The sequence below is a fragment of the Oryx dammah genome, unplaced genomic scaffold, assembly GCF_014754425.2.
Source record: "Oryx dammah isolate SB20612 unplaced genomic scaffold, SCBI_Odam_1.1 HiC_scaffold_19, whole genome shotgun sequence".
Classification (NCBI taxonomy): Eukaryota; Metazoa; Chordata; class Mammalia; order Artiodactyla; family Bovidae; genus Oryx; species Oryx dammah.
In genome coordinates this window covers 41061173-41086822 of record NW_024070203.1, presented here as the reverse complement: position 1 = coordinate 41086822, position 25650 = coordinate 41061173, and the positions used below count along the sequence as shown (strand labels likewise).

General features: G+C 43.7%; 1 long non-coding RNA gene across 1 annotated transcript; it reads right to left on the bottom strand.

The window, feature by feature from the left end:
* Positions 1-10688: 10688 nt before the first annotated feature.
* LOC120878619 lies at positions 10689-25603 on the bottom strand. The gene is made up of 3 exons (XR_005724591.1): positions 25593-25603; positions 12109-12115; positions 10689-11125 (listed from the first exon to the last, which is right to left on the bottom strand). It is a non-coding gene; the product is annotated as an uncharacterized LOC120878619 (long non-coding RNA).
* Positions 25604-25650: the final 47 nt, after the last annotated feature.

The window sequence follows — 25650 nt, the reverse complement described above, 5'->3', positions numbered from 1 at the left end:
TGCTGCAACTAACACTCAGTGCAACCACATAAATAAATATATGAGAAAATAAAAGTCAAGTTTGTCTATCAAGTCTAACTAGATTCCTGATTTTAGGTACCAACCCCACCATTTACCAGATGTGTATGTCTTAGACAAGTCAGGTAAACTCTCAAAGCCTCAATCTCCTAATAAAATAGAAAAAAAGATAACTGTCCACACCTCTTAGAGTTATTGTGAATAAATCTATTTGTTGCTGTTGTTCAGTCACTCAGTCGTGTCCGACTCTTTGTGACCCCATGGACTGCAGCACACCAGGCTTCCCTGTCCTCTACCATCTCCCAGGGTTTGCTCAAGTTCATGTCCATTCAATCAGTGATGCTATCTAACCATCTATTGTTCATTTGCTAAGTCATGTCTGGCTCTTTGTGACGCTATAGACTGTAGCCCACCAGGCCTTCTGTTGATGGGTTTCTCCAGGCAAGAATACTGGAGTGGGTTGCCATTTCCTTCTCCAATCTAACCATCTATGAACATATGTAAATTGCTGAAAGAATTCACTGCCACTCAGTTGACAATAAATATTAGATAGTCGAGGGTCATTCAGTCATAATGCATGGAACAAAGTAAAGTTTTCTTTGTGCCCAACATGGGGACTTAACTCTGAATTTCCTAATTTTATCTGAATAATCTGGAGACAGATATTACCTGCAAAACCACAAATTCATTCACTTTGAGGCTCCGTGATTTTTGGTATCTACTGAGGATTTTTGACATCAGCTGCATATTTGAGTTGGATGTCAAGCCCCATGAAATTTCTAACTTTGTCCCTTTTGTAGGATGTCAGGACATTTGTCCACTGTGCCCCATAGGCACTTTAATCTCTGCTCCACCTTCTGAGTCTTTTATATCTCATTCTGCCTCTGGGAATGGTATTCTCTGCCTTTCCCTTTCAATATCATTGTTGGAGTCTTGTGTCTAACTGTACTCAAAACTTCCTATCTTCACACGGGCTTCTTTGGTTTTTGAATGCCATTATTGGGAAGATGAAGGAGATAAATATAGAATTTCCATTTCCTTTTCATGTGGAAGTCTTGAGAGCCTCAACCTTGGGCAGTTGTCAGTAGCAGGCTTTTTAGAAAGCATGCTCTGTGCTTTTATTAAACCCAGACTTCTCTGGTGTGTGAGTGAAACAGTCACTGGCAGAGCTCTAGGCAATCTTTCCACAATCCCCTCTTTTCTCTCCCCTTCCTGGGCACACCATCACCCTATTGGAGTGGGATTCAGGGTAGGGGAAGAGAGCATAAGAATAATTTATCTATGGAATAAGAAGGGAAGGACTTGGGAAGGAATGTGAGGGAAAGAGAGGAAGGAGGGAGAATGGAGCAAGAAATCAACATGTGTATACACCGTGTCATACCCAGGGGACTGTGCTTTAAACACGTGATCTCCAGTCATCCTTTGTAGGTGTGCATGTGAGGGAAGGAGGAGCTAAGCTGTGGTGTGAGAACCTCTTTAGCAAGTACAGTGCTTCACGAGCTCTCTTTGGAAAGTAGGTGGGGCAATTCTTGGTGGTCTAGGCTTAGAGAGTTTGGTTAGGACTTCACGGTTTCACTACAGAGGGCACAGGTTCATTCCTGATCGGGGAACTAAGATCCTGAAAGTCGTACAACGGTGGCCAAATAAAAGAAAAAGAGGAAGAAAGAAAGTAAATAGATATTTTGGAGATGGGAGAAGACACACTTATACATAGGTGTTTTGTAATATTGTTTCCAGTTGTTGGTAAGAATATTTAATGAAAGTCTTGGATTCTGAAGTATTTGTTTTTAAATAATAATAGTAGTAGTAATAATAGACATTTGTTTTCACTTCAATTTAACTGCAAGTAAAAGAGACTCTGAGAATTATCTATATTCATTAACTCATTGTCAGTCTTCGAAAGAATTGAGGAAGTACTCGTGATGTATAAAGAAGTGTGTTCGGCACTGCTGTAGATACACACCGTTACAAGCACCAGAATCCATTGTACTAGACCTAAAATCTGTAGTCCTGAAAATAAAGTTAACTATGTAGTCTGAGAAGCGCAGCACTGAGGAATGAAATTTGATCAGGGTGTGGATGATGGCACATAGGTAGGCAGGTAGGAGGGAAGAAAAGAACTTCAGTAGACAGAGAAAAAATGCAAATGAAAGTCAGTGATTTTGGAATCACTTGAAAAGGAGGGCTCTGTGCTATAGTCTGTGTTTAAAAATATACCAAGTCACACACACAGCAAGCCCATTATTATCCTCTAAATGTGACATCATGATAGAGAACCAGTATATGTAATTTTTTATTTGCTCTTTATAGAATTAGCACTCTGAACAAAGGCTACTGAGTCATGGGTTAGGCTGTGAGCTTCCTGTGAGTAAGAGTGAGTGAGCACTAGATTATCACTGAAGAATATGACTATTAAAAGACAGTGGTTGGGGTGTTTATTTTGCTACTGTCTGATGGCTCTACAGTGAAGAGTGTATGTACTTACTCCCAGAATGTTTCTCTCTTTCACTTATCTCAATTTCCTATAACCCAATACTGATCCTTAAAAAGAGCAAAGAAAATCTATGCCTATGGATGAAAGATATTCTTATACTACTCATTAATATTCGCTTGGGGGAAATATTCAGAGAAGTTTCAAAAATATAATTGTGCTCCAAGGGAACTCAATTATATTTTTGAGACATTCTTATGGAGATGACTTTCCATATCAAATATAGCATTTAGCATTTGATCAGAACTAAGGCTACAATCTTGCCTCGCAAACACAAAAGCTAAGACATAAGGACAGTTACGAATATGCTACTTGATGTTCGGTGGCAGGTAGAGGTTTGTATGCAGCCTGGATGCAAGCCAGTGAGAAACTCCCAGATTAGCGTGATACAAGGAGACAAAGAGCAGTGGATTTTGCATCAGAAGACAGCGAGCTCCAGTTCCAGCTCTGGAGCTGTCCTGTCCTTAAGCTTCTTACCATGTCAGTTTCTTATATCATACAACAGGAGAAGTCTTTCCTCATGGCAGAGCTGTGGGACTTGTAAGCCACACGTGTGAAAATGCTGCAGAAACGATCAAGTGCTAGACAATTGAAGTTTAATGTTGTGATTACAAGGGGCTCAAGTGAACGGTACTCAGACTAGCACTTAAGGCAACCCTGGCAACTACAGAATTTCTAGCATCTTTAGCCTCTGTCTGATGGACACACTGCTGAGGTCTGAGTATTTGAAACAGCAGGGTTGAAAACTGTTAATGGATTTTGCTACTTTGTAGAGTTTAAAAACTATGCTTGTTAGAGGACAGTTTGTTGGTAACTGCATTATACCATTATTAATTGATTTTTGAAACATATAACAGTGATTAGTCTGAATTATTTTCAGTCTGAAAGATAATATGCTCATAGCCATGTGATTCTGTCCCAGGGAGAAAGTGTCCTCAATATGTGAGTTATCACCAGCCCTCAACGCTTTTGCATGAAAAAGTGACGATACCAAAAGGCAGAGATGTGTAAGAATACACATAATTGGTCATGTGGAAGCTAGCATCCTAGTAACTGAATTAATTGTTGTTGTTTAGTTGCTAAATGCTGTCTGGCTCTTTGCAATCCCATGATTTTAGCCTGCCAGGCTCCTCTGTCCATGAGATTTCCCACCTAAGGATACTGGAACAGGTTGCCATTTCCTTCTCTAAGGGATCTTCCCAACCCAGGGATCGAACCTGCATCTCCTTCACGGCAGGCAGATTCTTTACCTCTGAGCCACCTAGGAAACCCAATTGAATTAGTTATCATGTACTTAATACCACATTGGTGAGGATATGGAGAAAAGGGAACCCTTCTATGTTGTTGATGGGAATGTAAATAAGTGCAGCTACTTTGGAGAATATTATGAAGGTTTTCCAAGAAGTAAAAATAGAACTACCATATGACCCAGCAATTGTATACATGGGTATATATCTGAAAAAAAAAACAACACTAATTCAAAAAGATACATGAACCCCAATGTTCATAGAAGCGTTTTTATAATTGCTGAGATGTGGAAGCAATCTAAGTGTCCTTCAGGGATGAATGGATAAAGCTGTGGTATATATATAATGGAATATTAGTCATAACAAAATAAACGAAATTTTACCACTTGGAACAGCATGGATGGACTTGAAAAGTATGCTAAGCGAAATAAGTCAGAGAAAGACAAATACTGTATGATTTCATTTATCTTTGAAATCTAAAAAATACATCAGGCTAGTGAATATAACAAAAAAAGAAGCAGACTCACAGATATAGAGAACAAATTAGTAGTTACCAGTGGGGAGAGCTGAAAGGGGGAAGGGAAATAAGGGTAGGAGATTAAGGAGTACAAACTATTATGTATAAAACAAGATACAAAGATGTATTGTACAACACAGGGAATATAGCCAATATTTTGTAACCTTTAAAAACTGAGTCATGATATTGCACACCTGTAACTTATATGATGTTGTACATCAACTATTCTTAGAAAACAAATAATTAAAAATAAATAAAATTACCTTTTTATTTCTGTGCTATCAATGACTACTCTTATGAAAAGAAGAGAAACAGTGAACTAGTATTTGGGTTTTTTCCTGCTGTTGCTGCTGTATTAATACATGAGAGCATGATGACAAATTTATGTACACTAGACCTTGAGCCACCTTCTGAAGAATCCACAGATCCTTCTGGGTTCAGATACCACATATTGTGTTAACTACATCACTGGTGACAATTCTAAATAAAATACCGCTGTTTCAATAAGAAATCATGGTGTCCTAGCCCTCTATAGCAAAAACTGATAGAACCTTCTTCGGAAACAACAAGTACATTGTAAAAGTTTGCTATATATATATATTTTATTATGCATTAAATTAGATAGCATTGATACCATGCCTTATAATTAGGTGCAAATCAAATGCTAAAGAATGATACATACCTTTCCAACATGATCCAATTAATTCTAAATCTGCTGATTATAGTCTCGTGTATTAAGGACTTATTCCCACTGCATTAAATAAATGCATTGTTAAAGACTGTCTCCCCAGATAGATAAAACGTCATTTATTAAGTTTCATGCAAAGCTATCTAAATGGAGGGTAATGCACTTGGAGTCGGTGTCAGATTTCCTACCGTTTCTCAGCCTTCTGTGGGTGATGTGTCTGTCTCTTTGCGTGCAGTCTGAACGTGCTTTAGTTTTTCTTTTTCCTGACCATAGCCTGCATATTGTTCATGTAGCTCAAATACTCTCTCCTGAAGTTTGGGCACAGCAGCTGTCTGTTACCAATTCCTGTCTCAGGGTGATTGGTCAGAGAGACTGGAGACAGAGAACGCCATGGCGCTCATGTACGGGGTGTCCTGCTTGTTCAGGAAGAGCCATGATGTCCTTATGTGCTATCGATTAGGACTACGACTCAATTCTCTATTTGCTAACATTGGAGTTTAGAGATGTCCGTATTTTTGCAGGTGTCTTAAAATTTTTCTTTATTGCACGACATTTGCTTTACAATATTGTGCTGGCTTCTGCCATACACGGACATGAATGTATCAACATGCTCTTGCCTATTCAGGAAGCACCATGATGTCCATACGTGCTGTATATTAGGACGATGACTTATTTCTGTTTACTAACACTGGAGTTTAGAGATGTCTATACTTTTTAATAGGTGTCTTAAACTCTTTTTCTCACTGATGCACATTGTTATCAAATTAACACAGAAAAAGTGTAAATTGCCCCCACAGCACTACAAAAACTTGGACGCTTTTCAATACTTCCCCACCCCCACCCCAACTCTCGTCCCCTGTAATCAGAGAGATGGAAAACAGGGTCAGTGTTTTTGAGGTCCTGAGAGTCCTTCACGGAAGGCTTCCTGTCTGTACTAGAGTCTCCACGTTCTTGTGAAACTGGCTTCTTGCTTCCCGTGTTCTGTCGCTGGAGAAGACCCAGATGTTCCTGTGAAGAGTCCTTTCTGACTTTCAAAAAGTAGCGACTGACTCGACAGGATTCATGCAGTGGATCAGGTCTGGCTCTAAAGGCATGTAAGCCCCTCGCCCTCTTGGATCCTATATGCTCTTGTTTGGCTGGGATTCCTGTGCTGTATTAGGCTAAGACAAAAAGCACAGCCCACACAGCAAGGGCTTTCATCGGCAGGTAATTTATTTTGGGAGTAAAGCCAGGGAATGGAGTGGGATGGCGGGGAGCGGGAGGCAGATAAAGAAACTGCAACAGGGAAGGAGGAAAAATCCATCCAAGTGTGATATGTGAGTTGGCTGTGTTGTAGACTTGATCCTGCTAGCATCATATGAGCAGTTGTATAGAACCTATCTCGGTGTTATTCATCTGGGGGACTGAGGCTGCAAGGCATAAATGTGAGGCATCTAGGCACCCCATGGAGTCCTTTATTCACAAAATGCTCCCAAATACCCTGAGACAATGTCCAGTCTTAGAGCAACACTCCTGATTTCCTACATGTCAAGTAAAAACAAAGTGCTCTCCTTGGCAGTTTGTTGCACATGGATTAGATTATATCACATCGCCATTACTATTAAGGTTGTTGTTATTAGAATGAATTGAATTTTGGAATATATCTTAGTTATCTAATTCCATCCTTTCATTTTTCTAATGAGAAAACAAAGCCTTAGAAAGGTAAGCATATCTTAAGTCACTTCGTGGTGTCTGACTCTGTGACCCTATGGACTGTAGCCTCTATAGGCTCCTCAGTCCATGGGATTCTCCAGGCAAGAATACTGGAGTGGACTGCCATGCCCACCTCCAGGGTATGTTCCCAACCCAGGTATCAAACCCGTGTCTCCTGCATTGGCAAGTGGCTTCTATAGCACTGAGCCACCAGGAAAGCCCCTAAACCTTCCTTACACTGCACCTTTTTCTAAGACACTGTAGCAACACCTTCTTTTTTCTCTTTTCTTTGGAATCAGACCTGCATTGCATCTGACAACCCATGTACCTGTAAGAACTGCTGCCACCCATTTTCTCAACAACAACAAAAAGCATTGTACATTTAATTCCATCTTGGCATTTACTTCTCAAAGAAGTCAGACTTACTCTCCATGTCAACTAAGATTTCCCCCAAGTATTGATTCTTTCTGGATATGCCTATCTAGTGATGAGATTCACTATTTTTGAACTGGTAATTTCCTTTAATTCATAGCCAGAAATTTTAGAGCTACAGAGATAGTTGGCGAACTGGCCCAGAGTTTTTCAAAATGTACACCAATTGCATTAGAACCAGCTGTGCTAAGTCGCTTCAGTTGTGTCCGACTCTGTGCAACCCCATAGACGGCAGCCCACCAGGCTCCCCCGTCCTTAGGATTCTCCAGGCAAGAACACTGGAGTGGGTTGCCATTTCCTTCTCCAATGCATGAAAGTGAAAAGTGAAAGTGAAGTTGCTCAGTTGTGTCCGACTCCTAGCGACCCCATGGACTGCAGCCCACCAGGCCCCTCCATCCGTGGGATTTTTCAGGCAAGAGCACTGGAGTGGGTTGCCATTGCCTTCTCTGAGAACTAGCTGTGGTGCTAATTAAATGTATCTCAGACCTGCCTTCTGAAATGAAATATGTGAGGATGGGCCCTAAAAACCTAAATTTTAAGACTAGCTCCCAGGGTATTTTTTACTTCATTTTATGGAGAATCACTGCTCAATTTCATGTAAATTGGAAATCCAGTGAAAGAAAGAAATCCAAATTACCCAACCAATTAAAGCTGGAGTTCAGCCTAAAACATTGGTCTCCAAATTCCAACGTAGGCAAATTAGGTATTTACGTGGTATACCATATTATGACAACCACATCTCAAAACCGGAAAAATTCCTCCCTCGGACTCTTGGATGAATTGAGTAATCAGAATTTATAGGAAAAGATCTTTGATGCTTCGGCACACAGGACATCTATTATTATCTTAAAAAATCTGACAAATATCAGTACATTTTCAAAGACTTGGTCAAGGTGATACACAACAGTTATGAACAATCAATTGGAAAGACAAAAATGATCATTTTTTCCTAAAGCCATAAACCTAAACACTTCAGAGCTACACAATGCAGATTAAAGAAGAGTTTTAAATTATATCTGTGGGAGTATATTGGAATAGACTTTTGAGTGATTCATTAATCTGATGCTTATTTTAAACATATGAAATAATGAGGTCATGAAGAAATTGGTCTAATTATGGTGACCAGTTTAATGACTCAATTAGATTTGGTTAGTGACATTTATAACCCCTGTAGAAAAACAGTATATAAATTGAAAAGAATCTTGATTGAAGAAATAGCTCATTAAAATAAAAGAGAGAAAGCAAACAGAAAAAGGAAAAATGAACAGGAACAAAGCTGCTGCTTATCAGAGGCGTGCATAAATGAGAGATAAGGGCAAAAGCTCCAATACTCTGGCCACCTGATGTGAAAAGCGCACTCACTGGAAAAGACCCTGATGCTGGGAAAGATTGAGGGCAAGAGGAGACCGGGGCAACAGAGGATGAGATGGCATCACCAGTTCAATGGACTTGAGTTTGAGCAAGCTCCAGAAGATGGTGAAGGACAGGGAAGCCTGGTGTGCTGCAGTCCATGGGGTCGCAAAGACAGACACGACTTAGCGGCTGAACAACAGAAGGGCCAGATGCCAACTTTGGACACATATACATGTAGTAAAAATGGGAAATCATTTGACATGGGAAGTAAAAATCGGTGACAAACTGAAAAAAAGTATAATCAGTAAACACTAAGGTCATGCATGAGTAGTAAAACCACAAGTCCTGTGCAAGTTAATAGTTTATCATCAACATTAGATTAGCTTATACGATTAATGGTTTGCTCAATTGATCTTCAAACTTGAAATGGAATAGTTAAAAGCATTCATTGTGGTGGCCCCTGGCATACATCGACATGAATCAGCTACGGGTGCACATGTGTTCCCCCATCCTGAACCTCCCTCCCACCTCCCTCCCTACCCCACCCCTCTGGGTTGTCCCAGAGCACCGGCTTTGAGTGCCCTGCTCCACCACAATATCGTAAAGAAATTATCCTCCAATTAAAATAAATAAATAAAACTTAAACAAACAAACAAGAAAAGAATTCATTGTTATAAATGGCAGAGAGAAGTGGGTTTACAACAAAAATATAACTGTATTGGGCTTATTTATCCTAAAAGAGTAAAACACAAATCAGCTTTTATCATGAAGAAAATGCTAATTGTTGAAACAGGACTGAAAGATATTAATAAAAGGAGTTAAATTATAGAACATTTATGGGAGTAGAAAATTTAACATTGAGAAAGCTTCTGGATAAGACTATAAGCTTCATAAAGATAGATCACATTTCTTTCACCTGTTGTGTAACTCGGATGAATGAGAAGGGCCTAGCGCGTAAGAAGCAAACTGATGAAATGAATGAACAAATACATATTTTTAATCATTGGAAATCCAGGAGAGTTTGGGTGTTTACCATGACAAGAAGCCTTTAAGGAAAAATTAATTCAGGTCCTTTTATACATCTGATTCTGTGACTGAAGAGTGTGTTTAATCTTACTGGTCTAAAAACTTACTTTGCTGGGTTCCGTTCTTCAATTCAGATAAGGGGAAGCAGGGAGAGAGAAGTGGAAAGACAAAGTAGAAAAAACTTCATTCCTTGCAAGGACATTCATGGATTTAGAAAATGTTAATTACTGCAGAAATTTGTTGCAGTAACAACAGCAGGAACGTGGAGAGGAGAGTATGAAAGAACCAGCCAATTTTTTACAATGTTTATTAACAATTCTCTCGTACCATGGGGTTTTACTATGTCAATTAGCTAATAGCAAAACGATAGCTGCAAGACAGATGAGTCCAGGTCACAACTAAAGTTGATTTTATTTTTTCTACAACTACGTTTTAAATGGAAATATAATCTCCAATAGATATTCACTGTTACTAGCTTCTCTCTCTGTACATATGTGTATAGTACACACCCACCACTACACTTTTCCTTCCAGTTTAACACAACTGTCGGGTGCTTACTACGTTTAGATATTTGTGCTTTCTGAATTGAAAACTTTGGTAAAAAGAATCCTTTCACAGAATCAGAATCCCTTTAGATATATCCAGGTTGTAAAAACCACTTTATTGAAGAATGTATTCATGGAGTGCTTGTAGCCAGTCTATCTGATTATCTGATCTCGGCAGAACAATTAAAGTGAACAACTACTGTAGCCTAGCTCTGGGAATTGAGAGCATCAAGTCAGGCCAAGACATCCAGAGAAGGAATCAGTTCTGGAAAACTAATGCTACACAGCTCTTGGCAAAAGAATGTCTTTCTCCACTTGATGTTTTCATAGCCGCCCAAACTCCATTACCTTTGAAATGACATTGGCCAAGGTTGTTAGTATTTAACACATCAATCTGGGACTCACTTCTCATACTGACATCACCTAATGGGAACTCATGAGAAGGCACTGATTAAGTCTCCTGTGTATCTAAATATATCATGAATATTGCTTAGAACACTGAAATCAGCAGGGAACAACGTATCACTGTTTTGTATTTAAGCAAGTCGACAGAGGAAGATATTTTGCCCACATATGCTATAATAATTCTATAATATTATTATAATTTTAAAAGTTTGAGCTACCAACAAGGAAAGGAAAAATACAATTATGCTCTTCAGTCCATGGGATAAGAGTTGAATAATAAAGTAATATTTTGTCAATTTTATTCTCATTTTTTTCCCTCTATTTTTCTTTAACACAACAAGATCAAAATTGCAACACATTTCAGTGAAGAAACACTCTTTGAGATAACATCTAGTAATTCCTTAAGAGTTTTCTACATAAATATCTTATACTGAAATATTAAAAACAGCATTGAACTTAAATGTCTTCTTAGTTCTTGCTTCACGTTTCTCAAAGACTTAATTGCTTTCCATTTCACCCCATTTTGCCTTGGTAGTATTTTCTGCTTCCAATAATGAGATTTTTTATTTTCCTAGGTATTTGCTATTCATTGTAAATATTTTCCCCTGCACTTTGTAACTTCTGATCTTCTAAAGGATAATCAATTCCAATTTCTTGATATTCTAACTTTATTCCATCTTTTTTTTTTTAATTTTATTCTCTCTTACAGCACTATTCACCCATATTTCTACTGGATTATACCAGTTCTTAATAGTGGCTGATGGAAAATGCAGTGACAGCTGAACTCAATACTGGATTAAAAATGCTGGGTATGTTAAAGCCTATTCTTTCTAATCTGAAGTCTGCGATTAAGGCTTTTATTTTTGTGATCAACAAGTATTAAATTCTATATTAATTTCACCGAGTGGGCATAAAAGAGGGTACAATTATTGTTGTATTTAATTCTTAAAAGTATCAGTAATTAGTTGCTTTTACTATATTAGCATGACCTGTAAAATTAATGTTTAGATGAATATTATTCCTATAAAAGTAAATGTTTCCATGGATTCTAAATAACCAGAGGAAGTTAGAAGGAGTGTTTCAGTTATAAAACACTACTCTTGTAAAAATGCACAGTAAGCACTAATTACATACGAATTCGAATGGCAAATATTTTTGTATGCTCTTCATTTTGGGCAGTATCCCTGGCATTATGGAGACACTCTTTAGTTTGTTTGCTTCCATTTTTCTTTTAAAGAATAGAGCAAATGATTTTTAAAAGAGAAAAAATATTTTGATATGTATTATGCATTTTATTTACTTCTAAAAGTTGGTTTTAAACTTACTATAAAAACTATTAGGAATATAGAGAAACTGTGTCATTGTGTTTATTCTCTCCTGGGTTAAATATGAATTTATTTAGAAAGAAATGTAAATTAAGTATGAAGAAAATTAATACTTTCATTTTTAAAAGAATGCTTAGAAAGAAAATATCAAAATTCTAACAATTTTTATACTTCAATTATAATGCCATTAGGTTATAAATGGATTTTTTGCAGAAGTAGCTTTCAGAAGACTAATGGACCTATAGTAATATGGAATTTTACAATTTGGCCAAATATTTCACTTAGTTTAATATTTAATCAAAGCTTTTTTATTACAGCTAATTATGTAACCATATAATTCTAAAAATCTAGCTTAATATTCTCAGCAACCTTATAGCTTAATATTCTCAGAAGAATTTTCATTTAAAATTAAAATTAAACAAGTGATATTAGATAGCTATTTCATTCTGACACCATAAAATAAACAGAACTTTATTTTTAAAATATTTATTTAGTAACCACATAATTAGTAGAAGCATTTTATTACATTAGCACTGATATATTCAACAACAGTCTTCATGGCAAAAATGTGTGTGTTTAGAAATAGGATGTAATTTTGAAATTCACAACATTGAATTCATACAGCTGTATACTAATTTTAGTAATATACACCCTATATTTCATAAAAATTTTAAAGGATTTTTAACTTTAAAAAAAACCTCCTCCATTTAATTTGAGAAGAGATTTTTCCATACCGAAAAACTCATTTTTAGTGCAAGTAACACTGATGAATCGCCTATGCTGGGACCATATCTTTTCATTTCTGCTCAGAGTGGACTCTTTTATGATTAATTCTTTGCAAACTAAGTATCCATATAAATTCATTACAAAGATTTCACAGGTAGAAAGAATGTACATATTAGTGTGAAGCAAGTTTCGATCTCTTCCTCAGGGATAACTCAATTTCTTATTCTGAAAGTAAAAGTCTGAGAAAGATTGAGGTCAATTGTCCAAGCCAGAAAACAATTATTTATCTCAGTCCTTAATTTTTAAAACTTTATCTTAAAAAAAAATTATACAACCTATGCTTGATATCTTTAATTATTTTTCCCCTATTAGATCTTAGTAATTGGAGAAACTAGGAAAAGTCTTCTTTAATCATCTATTCACCACAAAGGCTTTAAATTCAATTTGCAATTTTATATTTCCATATAAAATTTAAGAAGGAAAGGATACAGAAATGTAACTATTTAACAGACTGAAACCTTCAGAACATTTTTTACACTACCGTCCAGAATGAAGAAAATTATCCGAGGAGTGCTCAAAATCAAAATCAGGTGGTCCCTTCATACAATATGATGAGAGCTTTTAAATTTCACAGATTAAATGCTGCTAAGAGCTTAATATTTTCACCGCTTATTGCAGCTCAGTGCCATCTGGCTTTCGTAAGTGATGTCCTGCCTCTTTCGGGCAGCAGAGGGCGCTCTGGCGCTGTTGACAAAGGATACCTTCTAGTGCACGGCGCTAGCGTCTTGTTCCCAGGAAGGAAATGTACTATTTCCCTGGAGGGTGGTCGGTGAGTATCTCAAAGGGTCAAGCTGTCCCTCGGTTATTCCGAGAAGCCTTAATTTGAGCCATCGAACGAGAGTTGTGATTGTCAACACCACCCCGCCGCCCCCCCACCCCCGACTCCCGCCCCGGCACGACGCAAGAAGCAAGGATTGCTTTTACTGCAAAAATGCTGAGCATAGAATTTCAGAGCAGGGAAACTGGCAATGGACGTTAGGGTGGCTGATTATTTTTAAGAGAAATACTCTTTAAAATCTAGAAATATTAAGGGTGATAACTACTCTAGGTTTAATCACGGTAATCAGATGACCAAATTGTATATTCCCTTATCTAAGTGGTATTTTACCTTCTCTCTTTCATATCATGTAATTTTTAAACAGATTAAGCTTTCTGCAGAACCGAGTTTAGACTGTCCTTAAAAGGAAGGATTAGGGTAAGGAAGATTAGATGTGTCCCAGTTATGTAATATGAGTTATAACACAATTCAGGCAGGAGTGTTTTGTAGCTGTGGATCCTTGTTGCTTCATGAAATATCCAAGGGAATGCAGACATGGGACGTAGCTCAGCTACGTGAATACTGCAAGGAAATCAAGGCTTCCAGGATAAGGTGGAATGCTTTAAACCCACTTCAGTGCCCGTGGACTGATCTTAATTAGCTCAAAAGAAATATTCTCCAACTCCTTTCTTTTACCATTCGGGTAAGCCTTTTCCCTAATGTGTTTTACCAACTCGTTCCACAATTGTATAAAATAAAATATAAACTTAAGACACTGCCGGATATGAAAGAACAAATACTGCCAGTTCTAAAATCAGAAGACAAAATCTACCCTGAGGGAGGGGATGAGGACCTCCCCTGCTGAGGATATTGTATTATGCTGCTCTGTTTTCCTGATTCATTTCCTACATCTGTACCATTCAGGTGTAAAAGAAAGGCTCTGATGAAATCAAGCCCCATTTACGGCACATTTCTACATCTTGATCGGTCTTGCTGCTTCCATTGCTCGGCCTGGATTGGTTTATCTATTCCTAATTTTAACATCGTTTACTTTTGTGAAGCTAAAAGCAAATTTAAGGAAATATGCAACATATATATATATACACACACACACATATATATATATATATATATATTTAGTTCAGGCTGGCTACAAATTGGTTGATTTTCCGTTTCTTTCTCTCCCCCCCTCCTTTGATCCGTTCTTAGAGCACTTCAGATTTTTATTATTTAATAGTGTCAATATGTAGATTAGGACGATGAAATATGCTCAGAGATTATAAGATTTAGTGAATGTGTTAACACTAACCCCAGCGACCCTTGGCTTTAAAGTGAATCTTCTCTTCCTCGGATTCAGTAAACACCCTGCCTTTTTCCATCTGCCAGATCTAGGAGAAGAAGGATGCTGCCACTGTGGTCGGCTTCTTTCCGCAGTGCGCATTTTAGGCTTCCTGGCTCTGCAGTGCCTCCAGCAGGCCGGAAAGCGCCGAGCAAGTTGGGCGCACCGAAGCGGTCTTAGGGCTCGACACCCTGGGCCCGTCTCTGAAGGCTGTCCTTCTTCGAGTCTGACCCGAGAAGGCAGGCTGGGCTTCTGCTTGGCCTCACCTAGTCAGTTCCTGCCTTCTTGGTCAGTCTTCAGGCCCACTCTTGATTCCGGCACTAATGCCTTTGGTGACTACACCAGCACTGTTCTAAGGTGCGTAGCTGAGTACTTTACATTTTATGTTTTAAGGAAGATGACTTTCAAAAAAAAAAAAAGAGCCTTCATTCTCCTCATTCTCCTTCTTGCAGGTCCTAGATTCGAGTTTCAGCCTAAATAAATTGTTCCCCAATGTACATAGATTAACCGTTATCTGTCTACGTGAAAACAGACGGTACAAGCCAAGTGTGGCGAGAGCTAGAGTGGTCTATTGCGGTGAACTATTAGATTTCGCTGTATATGGCCTTACCCTACTTTTATTTATTTTTTCTTTCGCAAACTACCTAATATCCAGTTATTCTTTGTGGGGGAGGGCTGGACGGTCCTATTGCTTTGGGGTAAAATTGCATTAAGGGAAGAAGGCCATGGTCAGCACCGCGGACAGCGCCGGGAGCCGGGAGTGTGGCCACTTCACTTTCTCAGCTACCCGCCTTTGTTCTCAGCCCCGTAGGCCAAGGCAGAACAAAGACATCTATCAAGGTTCGCTTTCTCAGCTGAGTTCGTCTTTGGCTCCAAGGCCGTGGTGCGGAACTATTATTTCCTCAACAGAGTCCAGCTCTTTGGCTTCCAAATAAATTAATTTGCCTGGTCCTTCTAAAGTTTGTGGCCTGGCCTGTTCCCCCTGTCCTACTCTGTTGACTGATTTGACCATTGCGACTACATCGAAAGAAGGAAATCATTTTTTTTTTTTTTTAAGCGAAGCAAGGCCGACTGGAGAATGGGAAGTGAGAAGGAGAGGTAGGGCGAGGGTGAGCCCGGAGAGCGGGGATGGGGGGCTGGGATCTTCCCAAAGAAGCTGAGCTATTTGAGATTTCGTGTGCAATGTGATGAGGGCGCCATTTAATGTTATGATCCTCTCTTCTGTTTTGTTTCCGCCTCTTGGTCCAAGATTGTAAACAATCACACTACCTACTCTTGAAAGGACCACTGCTTTCTAAACGCCTCAACTCTGTAGAGTATTTGCACAGGGAACCATTGCTCTCCTGACAGCTGTCACTGAAGCGCCGGCCTCTAAGGTCTCCCTCGGGGATTTTCCTGCGGATTTCTGAGGCCCTTAGTGAAAACTATGACCCTTTTGCTTTCGGAACACTAGGCTGGTTCTGGAATCAGTCTGAGGGTCTTTTGGTGGCCAAGGATGGATTCTTTCTACCTCCGCCCCTCAGTGCCCTCCCACCCCCGCCCCGTGCAAGTGCCTTTTGCGCTTTCTTATCCTAAGAAGTTCTGGTGTCCTTCAAGTGCAGCCGCCCGTAGGCTCCGCTCTTGGCATTCACCGCGTGCCTTAATTGTATGACATTAAATCAAGGTCCGCTGTGAACACGGAGGGCAGAGTCTGATCTTGATCCGGAAAGAAACTGACCTACTGCAAAGATCACACTTCTCCTCCTGCCCTTTTCCCTTGCCGGGAGGTCGAGTCCCTAGGACTCCCCGGGAGTCCTGTAACCCATAAACATGGCTCCGGTCTCAGCTCGCCTCCTGCCACAGCTGCCAGAGCCGCTGCTAATTAGTCTGGAAGTGTAGAGGATGCATGTGTCTGCGTATACATATGCATATATCTGCATGCCATTTACAGCGCACCTAGAAATATACAGACGCCTATAAATCTAGTTTTCAAACGACGGGCGTGGGTCGAAGTTAATTCCCCCTCTGGTTCAGAACTAACTTCGTAATCATTTTACGGAAGGCAATTAACTGAGTTGGTCCGCCCTGCATCTCCTCTAAGTAGCTTGTGAGGAAGGGCAGATTTTAAGGACCGCGCCACTGCATGTTCTGCAGAAAGCTTTGCCAATCACTTCCTGCTGTCGGGGAGGGATCTAGCACACACAAAAGACAACCATCTTACGTATGTGTAGGGAAGATAAACACGCAGATACGCCTAGTCTCTGTGTCCTCTGAGATCGCGACCGCAGTTTCGCTGGGGAGGTTTGGGGGAGATCAGAGTCCAGGGGCCGGCTGGGTCATCTTTCTTTGTAATGCGGAAAAATTAACTCAACTGCACCTGCCTAGTCCCGAGAGAGCTGGGCGGCCCATCTGGTCCAGCTACAGCTTTGCTGTAGAGAAAAGGCTGCTTGCTAAGGCTGTCCCACCGCCCGGGAGCGCGGACCTCGGGTCTGGGCCCGCCTGGGGAATACGGTTCGGAGTAGCTCAGCGCAGCCGGATGCGCAATCCTCAGACTGCGGCCACAGTCCAGAGGCTGGCGGAGCCGGGGCCGGGCCGAGGGAGGGCGAGCAGGACAGAGAAAGGGGTGAGGGGAGTTGACCTCTACGGGCGGAGCCGTCAGCGCAGCGGGCCGGAGGCGGCGGGCGCAGCGGCTCTTTTCTCGGCGTCCCCTACGGCGCGGTCCGCAGGAGGGAAAGGCCCACTCCAGCTCCAGTGTCCGAGAAAGGGAGGACTCTCGGCCCCCGCGGCACCGGGGGCGGCGTAGAGTCTGGCTGTGGCTGCGGAGACCGCCGGGAGCCGGTCTAGCGCGGAGACCCCAGAGCGCGCCCCTGAAAAACAGAATCACAGCGCATCATTAAGAGAGGGAGGCGGGAGGGAGGAGGGGGAACCTGGGCGGGGGGAGAAGGGACAAGAGGCGGAAGGGAGCAGGCGAGGGAGATGAGGTGACGGGAGGACGGCACCTCAGCCGGCGGGCCTCAATCTCCGTCCCCAGGCTGTCCCCAGGCTTCAGCTGGGCGCGCAGCCCGGGGGGCGGCGCGGTGGCGGAGCGCGCTCCTCCCGCTGCGGAAGCCGCGAGGTGGGGGCCGGACCCTGCGGCATCTTCGCGGCCAGAGAAGGGGTTTCGGGCGCCGGAACCTTCAGAACGCGTCCGCAGAGGGTCCTCCGGTGCAGTCCAGCCGTCCCGGCATGGTGTACCCCCTTTCCCCCCTCTTCACCCCATCCTTTACACCGAACTCTGGATCCGCACTCTCCAATCCCCACCCCTTCTTGGCTTGGTACCCTGCAAACTGCAAGATCGGCGAGTCCCAGCAAGAAAATCGAAAAGATCGATGAGAGAAAGCATCACAGATAACACACAGCCCTGGAAATCCGAAGGAGAAAGACCTGCTAGCCCAGCTCAAACCTGCAGAGATCCAGAGCGTTTTCGATTGCTGCTCAGCGCGTTCTCGGAGGAAAGAGGAGGCTGAGAGGCTTCGGTGGTATAAGGTGCTTTAGGGTGGGAGGTGGGGGTGGGGAGGGGGTGGATCGGAGCGGTCCAGTCTTTCCCCCTCGCTTGCTGATCCAGAATTAGGGATTAATGGCTCGCTCCAGCCAAACAAATAAGGCATCTGCCTTCAGCAGAAGAGGATTACACGGGTTGCTGACGTCACCAGTCAGACAGATGTTGGCTCCCAAAGTCCTGAGCAGCTCGCTGTGTCCTTGAAACCAAAGAGCCGCAGAAGGCGCTCAGCCCCCAAAGTGCTGCGCCTGGTACAGCGAAGGGCGAGGACCCTGCCCTTGCCTTACACCCACTGGCACCAACACAGGGGGCCTAAAGACAGCCCGCCACCCCCACCCCCCACGACGTCGTGCCCCCAGCCTTCAGACCTCTTCTCACAGCCCTGCCGTCCATGCTCCGGCTCGTATAAACCAAGTCCAAGTCATCATTCCGGGCTACCTCTCCTTAAAATGGAGACGAGAGCCCACCACAGCTTCAGGACCTCTTGTCTGAATCCCTAAATCGAAGCTCTTGGGCTCTTAGCCCCCCACACAGACGACCAAGAAACAGCTAAATAAGCACCTGAGGCCCAGACAGAGTCCAGGCTCCAGAAGAGGGGCGGACTTCGGGGCAGCTTCTTAGTTATGTGCGCAGGCAGCAGAACCAAGGTTGTCTGCATCTCCCCTTCTCGCCCACTGCCATCCTTTACCCAGGCCAAGATTTAGGTTTGTGTTTAATCTCATCACGGATGCCATTTTGGACTAATGTGCCTTTCTAAACAATGACCCCTCTCCCAACTGATCTCCGCATCCCAAGCAGAATCCAGGGCCAGCACTGGGTGTGCCAAGGGGACCTCACCATGGTCCTGATCACTGCATTTTCTTTGTAAGTACTTTGAAGACATTGTAAAAAAAGAAAAAAAAAAGTGTGTGTGTGTCCAAAACATATCTAGCACCTAACTGTAAAATTCTATACATTCAAGTAACTGCAATTTCATTCTATAGTCAAATTCAATGAGTAAAGATCAAATAATTAATTTAGAAACCCTAAACTCTCTTTAACTTGATATCATTTTAAAATTTAAATATAAACTATTTTCTTTTCTTTACACCTGAATATTACCTTTGCTTTATATTATTTCCCAGGCCTCTACAAGTCACACTGAAGTCAGGTTATGAAATAAGCCAAAAGATACACGAAATTGGAAATTTAAATGAGCAATTTTGAATGTGTTATGTAATCCACAAATGAAATGGCTTTAAATGAAGTTCAATTCTGGAAAGGAATAAAGGCAATTCATACAATGTAAGAAGCAGCATAAATTGATCTCCAACACAGGGCTGCACTGAACTAACCCTGTGCCCTAAATCAAATGTGTATATATGAAAAAAACCTGTGATTTACTTAGAGAAAAATGTTTGCTGACAATACTGCATTGCTGGTTATATATTACAGTGCCTAAACATGAGTAGAAGGAGTAGCTGGATTATATCTCCATTCATATTATTCCTGTCTATCAAAGTGGCATTTAATTTTTCCAATTCTGTGCATTTAGAAATTCAGTCACTGATAAAAATCTATTTAATTTGCTCCAGTGTCATTCAGCTAATACAGGCTAAAATAGTAAAATTTCTCTATCCTCACTCTGCTTGAAGGCCTTATAAGAAACAGCTCACATCTTAAAAGGATGGATTTAAACTTGTTATTTATGAGTAACAAAGGGCGGACCTCCTGTTAGATTAATAACATATACTACTCCAGTAGGGTATATAAGTCATTGTTTCTTTGCACATAGTAGGATGTTTGAAATGCCACAATGTAAAGGAGTCTAATTCCTTATAAAAATCTAAAGATTGTTTTTTTCTCCCGACATGTTTTGAATGTAAGCTTCCATTCTGCTCCCACAAAATTTTACAAGAGCTGCTTTTTTGCTCAGTGATTTCATATTAGTTCGCTGTCCATGGTCTTGATCCACATGAAGGGAGGTGATAGGGGTACCTTTTGAAAAATGGAAATCAGGATGCCTAGGCACCAATTTGATGCCTTAACATTTTAAGATAATGTCAAGAGGGGAACGTCTGTAGGGTTTAAGTCCTCTTTTCTATTCCAGTTGTTTTCATTTCTATATATTTGCCACCCAATTTAGAGTACAAGAAGCCGATGGGAAAAGTTTGCATTACATTACTTTTGAGCTGGTAAAATCACCACCGCGTTTAGGGCTCCAAAGAATTGTAGCCAGTAGGAAGTAGTATTTTCCAACCTGCAGTTTTTCATTGTTCATTTGTTTTTTGCTTTCAGAAATGTAAGGCATTCTTGTAGAAGCATCCTTGTCCACTTTTACATATGGCTTAACAAAATGCAAAAATCTTCACAAAAATGATAAATAAAGAAAAAAGGCTAAACAGCAACCTTCTTAATTCTCTGTACAGATAGATATAATCACACACATACGCACATACACCAGCACTAAGAGTATTAAGCTAAATCCCTTCTTTAACCTTGTAATTTTTTTTTTTCTTGTGAAGCAAAGAAGGCATATCCTCTAGTGGTTAAGGCTGCTTCCTTCAGTCCAAAACAACGTTTCACCTTCAGTTTAAAAAACAAAAGATTGACCTGGCAGAGTAACATTTAACCTCTCCTGGGGTTTCCTTGAGGGGTGAAAGAATAAAGGAAAACTTCCCTCCATCTTCCACACACTTAATTGTCTTTTGTCCTTTATCTTTCCCTTCAGATTATCAGGAAAAGTATGATATATATAGATAAACACATAAACAGACGCTTATTTTCTGAATCTCTGAGAACCGCTGCGAATCTTTGAAGGGGATCGACCTGCACAAACTGGTCATATATTTTTGTTTTGATACAAAGTAGTCCAACGGTAAGAAAACAGGCTCTTGCCTCATTTGAGGTCGGTACCCACCCCAGGCCACCGGGACGAACTACAGCGATTCACACTTTTCAGGGCAAGAGAAGGCTACTTTCCAAAGAAGTCTTTAGAACTTGGGAAAATCCTTGTACCGGAAGAAAATGGCCTAAACACAATAGGACTCGCCATTTTCTCCTTGTGAAGCACAAAGCGCTTGGCGCTGCCTGGCGCACAAAGAAAGCGTGAGCCCGCGGAATTCTTGCGCATTTCCAAGAGGGGGAAAAAAAAAAAAAAAAAAACCCTCCCTCCCTCAGAACCAGAAATTCTCCCGCCTGGGCGCTCTGAGACACACTCCGCCACCCTAGCTGAGTCCCTGTCACCAGATCTTCTCTTTGAGGTGCAGAAGAAGGCGCGATGCCCCATAGCCAGCTAACTAGGAAGCTTCCTAGCTTCTATCTAGGAAGGCGCGATGCTCTCTAGCCAGCGAACCACGGCCAAGACCAAGTCTCGTAAACCGAGGGCCCGGGCCAGCGGCGGCCCCAGTCTCCATCCTAGGCCTGGTGGGGGGTGGGGAGGCGGTGGTGGGGGATGGGGGTGCTCGCTTCTCTCTCCTCCTCCCCCGATCTCTCCTCCAATTCCATCCCGTCCCCTGGGTACGTCTGGGAGTCCGGGAGCTTAGGGACCTCGGTGACCTGATTTCCATCCACTGCCGGGAACCAACCTTGCATCCCAGAGCCGGGCGCGAGGCTCTCGAAGGATGCTCGCGACGCGGGAACTCCTCGCCTGGGCGCCCCCCGCCGCTCCCGCGCGCCGCATCCAAGCCAGCCAAGTGCCCTGCTCCGCCCGCCCACCGCGGGCGAAACGGCTGCTGCTCCCGCTCACGTGCGGGAAGTGCAAGCTTCGAGGAAAGCCCTGGGAAATAAAACCACCCGAAAGCAAACCCGTGCCCCCGACTCACAAAGCGAACATCCCCTACCCCGCCGCGACGCAGAGTTCGGCTCACCCGGGGTGGGGGAAATGTATATATATATATACATATATATATCTTACTTACGGCCCTCGCGCGTTTGGGTAATCCGCGTCTCAGCCCGTTCGGTTGGTTTGTTTTCAAAATATAAACACATCTCTCTGTATTTGACTTTGCACATCTTCCACCATTGAGAAGGAACGAAAACAAAAATCTTGTAGCCTAGCGGGGCTGGGGGAGGGGGATGGAGGTTTTCATTGTCTACGCTCTGCACACGCAGCCGAAGGAAAGACGCTCAGAGCCGTGTGGGGCTCCTTCTACTTTCTGCTTGAAATTCAGAAGCTTTCAACGCAGTAAAGCGGGGGTTTGGTCTCCCTGCCTCCCTCCCTCTGCGCTTTCCTCTCTCTCTCTCCCCTTCTTTGCCTCCTCTCCCCTCCCTCTCTCTTCTCCAGCTCGAAGTCTCAGTCTCTGTCTCTCTCTCCCTCTCTCTCTTTTTTTCAAAAGAGGGCAGGTCGCTTCCTGCATCCCAATGAGTTAAATCACTCACTCACTTCTCATGCATCAGCAGCCTCTTTAACAACCCGAGGGCTGCAGGCACAAAAGAGCATTTAGCTGCCTCCAATTTGTGTAGAAGGCCTGTCCTTAATTTGTTTTTGGAGTATAATTAAATCATGTATTTCACGTAATATGAAAATACCAAGTTCCCAACTTTGAGCGAATGAACTGTTAATGGTAACCTTTGAAAATAGACACCCCTTCTCGTGGGTGTCCTTCGAAAAGACCTAGGACGTCCCAGAAACGGAGAGGCCATAGATTTGGGCCCCCAAATCTACCCGCCCCTCCCCCATTTCACACGTCAAGGTCACAGCCATCTGATTTCCCCCATTGATTTAAAATGGAGAGTTTTTTTTTTTTTTTAATCAACCTTTTGCCTTGGAAAAGAATGAAATCTTTTTGTGGTGTGGGAAGATCTGAAGGATTAAATAAATAAATAAATACATCCTTAATCTGAAATACAACACGTAAGCAGAATCGACCATGATCAGACGTTGGAATGGGGTGAGGGTGGGCGTTGTGCAGGGGCGGGGAGGGGGTGAAGAGGCTGACACACCAGGCGGGAGTGTGAGGTTTTCACCCTCCCCGCCCCCCAGCCCTCGCCTGGCGAATTCTGAGGGTCTCTCGGTTTTGCTCGGGTTTCTTCCGGAGGCTGAGTGGGCCTTACTACCAGGCGACAAGGCCGGCGCCTTTCTTTTCTCTTTCTCTCCCTCTCTCTCTTTTTTTTAAAGCTCTCAGAGAGTCTCGGAGGGGTCTAAATCTCGCGGACACCGCCCAATGGTCGGGGCGGGGGGTCCTGGGTATGGCTCCCCCTTCCTCGGAAGGGTTAAGCACAAAGAGCAACTCTGCCTTCCTGCAGTTTCTCTTTCAGGGAAAACCCCAGGCCCCGCCATTGTTCTCCCTCACTGGAGGGGGCCGAGGGTGACAACTGAGACACACCTCCTCTCTCTTCCCCCGCACTCACCACCCATCTCCTCCTCACCCCACCCACGGCCACTGCCGACGAGACACTTGGGAATATTTTCTTGTTCCTGAGATCCCTGTCTGGGAGACCATGAGATCCAACATCACTAATATCTTGGTGATCATCTGCCTTTTCTCCGGCAGTATCCCCTGAAGTCGTCGCCCCCCCCACCCCCCACCCCCCACTTTCTGGTTCTAACAGCTCCTGTTCGGAAACAGTGCGCTCGGATACCAGAGGGGTTAGGGCTGCTGGTAACCGCACGCCGTTCCATCGAAAAGGAATGAAACCATGTAACGCGCCACCTCCCGCTTTTGCATATTCGCCTTGTACCCTACATCACCGTGGGGTTTTGAGGAAGGCCATGTTTCACCTTGAACATTTATCAAGCCCGCCTCTGCTTAGCCCTAAGCAGGAGGAGGCACAGGCCGCCAGCACCCAGCTTACATCTGCTAGAAAAATTCAACAATACTCGCAACGGGCTCTCTTGCAAAAAAAAAAAAAAAAAAAAGATGAAAACCAAAAATGAAAGAAGATTTTTAGAAAATAGGATGTATGTGTGTGTGTATGTATATACATACATACATACACTCAAACAATGCTGGGTTCGGGGTCTCAAGTTATCTAACAGACCCAAGGCCTCACTGTACCGGGTGTTTTACTAGCGGCTAGAGAAACGGCGTTCTCTTCGGAGAGTCTAGAAGGAATGCGCTTCATCCCCCTGCCCTTTATCTTTCGCCGGATGATGCTCATTCTATCCGTTTCCAGTTTATTGACCTGGGATGTGGGACTGTTAAAGATCGGCAGCATCTTGCCAAAGCCGGAGGGAGGCAGAGTCACGCGGTGCGCACAGTATCCGGCCCCAGGGAAGGTGCGGCTGTGTCCACTGGTTAAGCCAGAAGGGTCTGCTCTGGGGGTTGCCCATTTCAGACGACCTCAGTGGGCCCCTAATCCAGCAAGTTCCCCACCCCTTCCCTGGCACTATCAGTGCCAACTTCGCCTCATCTTTCTGGGTCCTGGAATTTCAGCCTTTTCGGTGGGCAGGCCTTAGGAAGAAACCCGGGCTGCGGGTGTGTTTCCGACTTATGGGCCTCTCCCTCGCCCGAGGCTTATTCTAAGTGGAGGCTGCAAAGAAAAAAACTAAAGAGATCAGAGGCGAATGCTAGAACATTCGCCCGGGCCTTGCAGCCCTCCTCCCCAAACAGATGGCTCGGCCAGGACACCTGCAAAGCAGCTCAAGCCGCCGCCTCCGCGCAGCTCTCCGGACGCGGGCCACTGTGTCGGATCAAATAAGGTTACCTAACAGCTGGGGCCCAGGGACCCCTCAGTCCCTTTCTCTGGGCACATTTCAGTCCCTTCGGAGCACAGAACTTCCGATCCCCGGTCTCCCGCCCTTGGCCCCAGGAATCTGAGCGGGCCACTGTTTTCCAGCCCCGGTGTTTTTTTTTTCCCCCTTCGGGTTTGCCAGGCGCACGAACCTCCTCCTGGCCTGTGCATCTCGTCGCCCGGGCTTGGAGCTTATGAAAATGTAACCCAACTCATTGCCAGAAGTTGTTGCTAATTAGTGGATAATAAACTTCTGTAGCCAGGGCACAAAAAGTCTTTTAAAAGTGCAAAGGTGTTCTTTGTTATGGCATCAGAAAAGGGATTAGCATATCAATTGGACTGGGGGGACCGGACAATGAGCCCTCCTCCCCCCTTGGCTGCCCTTAGTTCGCCGCCCGCCGCCTCCACCTCCTCTCGCCGCCCTTCCTCCTGCTCCTCTTCCTCTCCGGGCTCTCGAGCTGTCAAGGAGCGGTCGGGGAGCGCGGGGCGACAGGCCGCGGCCCAGCGGGCAGGCGCAGTGCGAGGCTCCCGCCGCCCACCAGGCCTGCGCGGCCCCTAGCCCTCATTCTGCCCCGCGCACAGGCGCGCGCCGGGGGAAGGTGGAGGCGCGCGGCGGGACGTGCGGGGACGCGGAACCCGGGCGCGGCAGGTCCCAGGCGGCCGCGAGGGCGTGGGCCCGGCGGGTCCCGGGGGGGAGGCCTAGCGCAGTCCCGCACGGCGCCCCCTCCCAGCCTGCGGCTCGGGGCCGGCGAGCCCTGCGCCCTCAGCTTCCCCCCGGGCCGCGCGAACCCCCAGCGGACTTTCCACTCCTCAGGCCACGGGGAGCCGCCAGCTCCCACCGTTGTCCGGCCTTTCTGG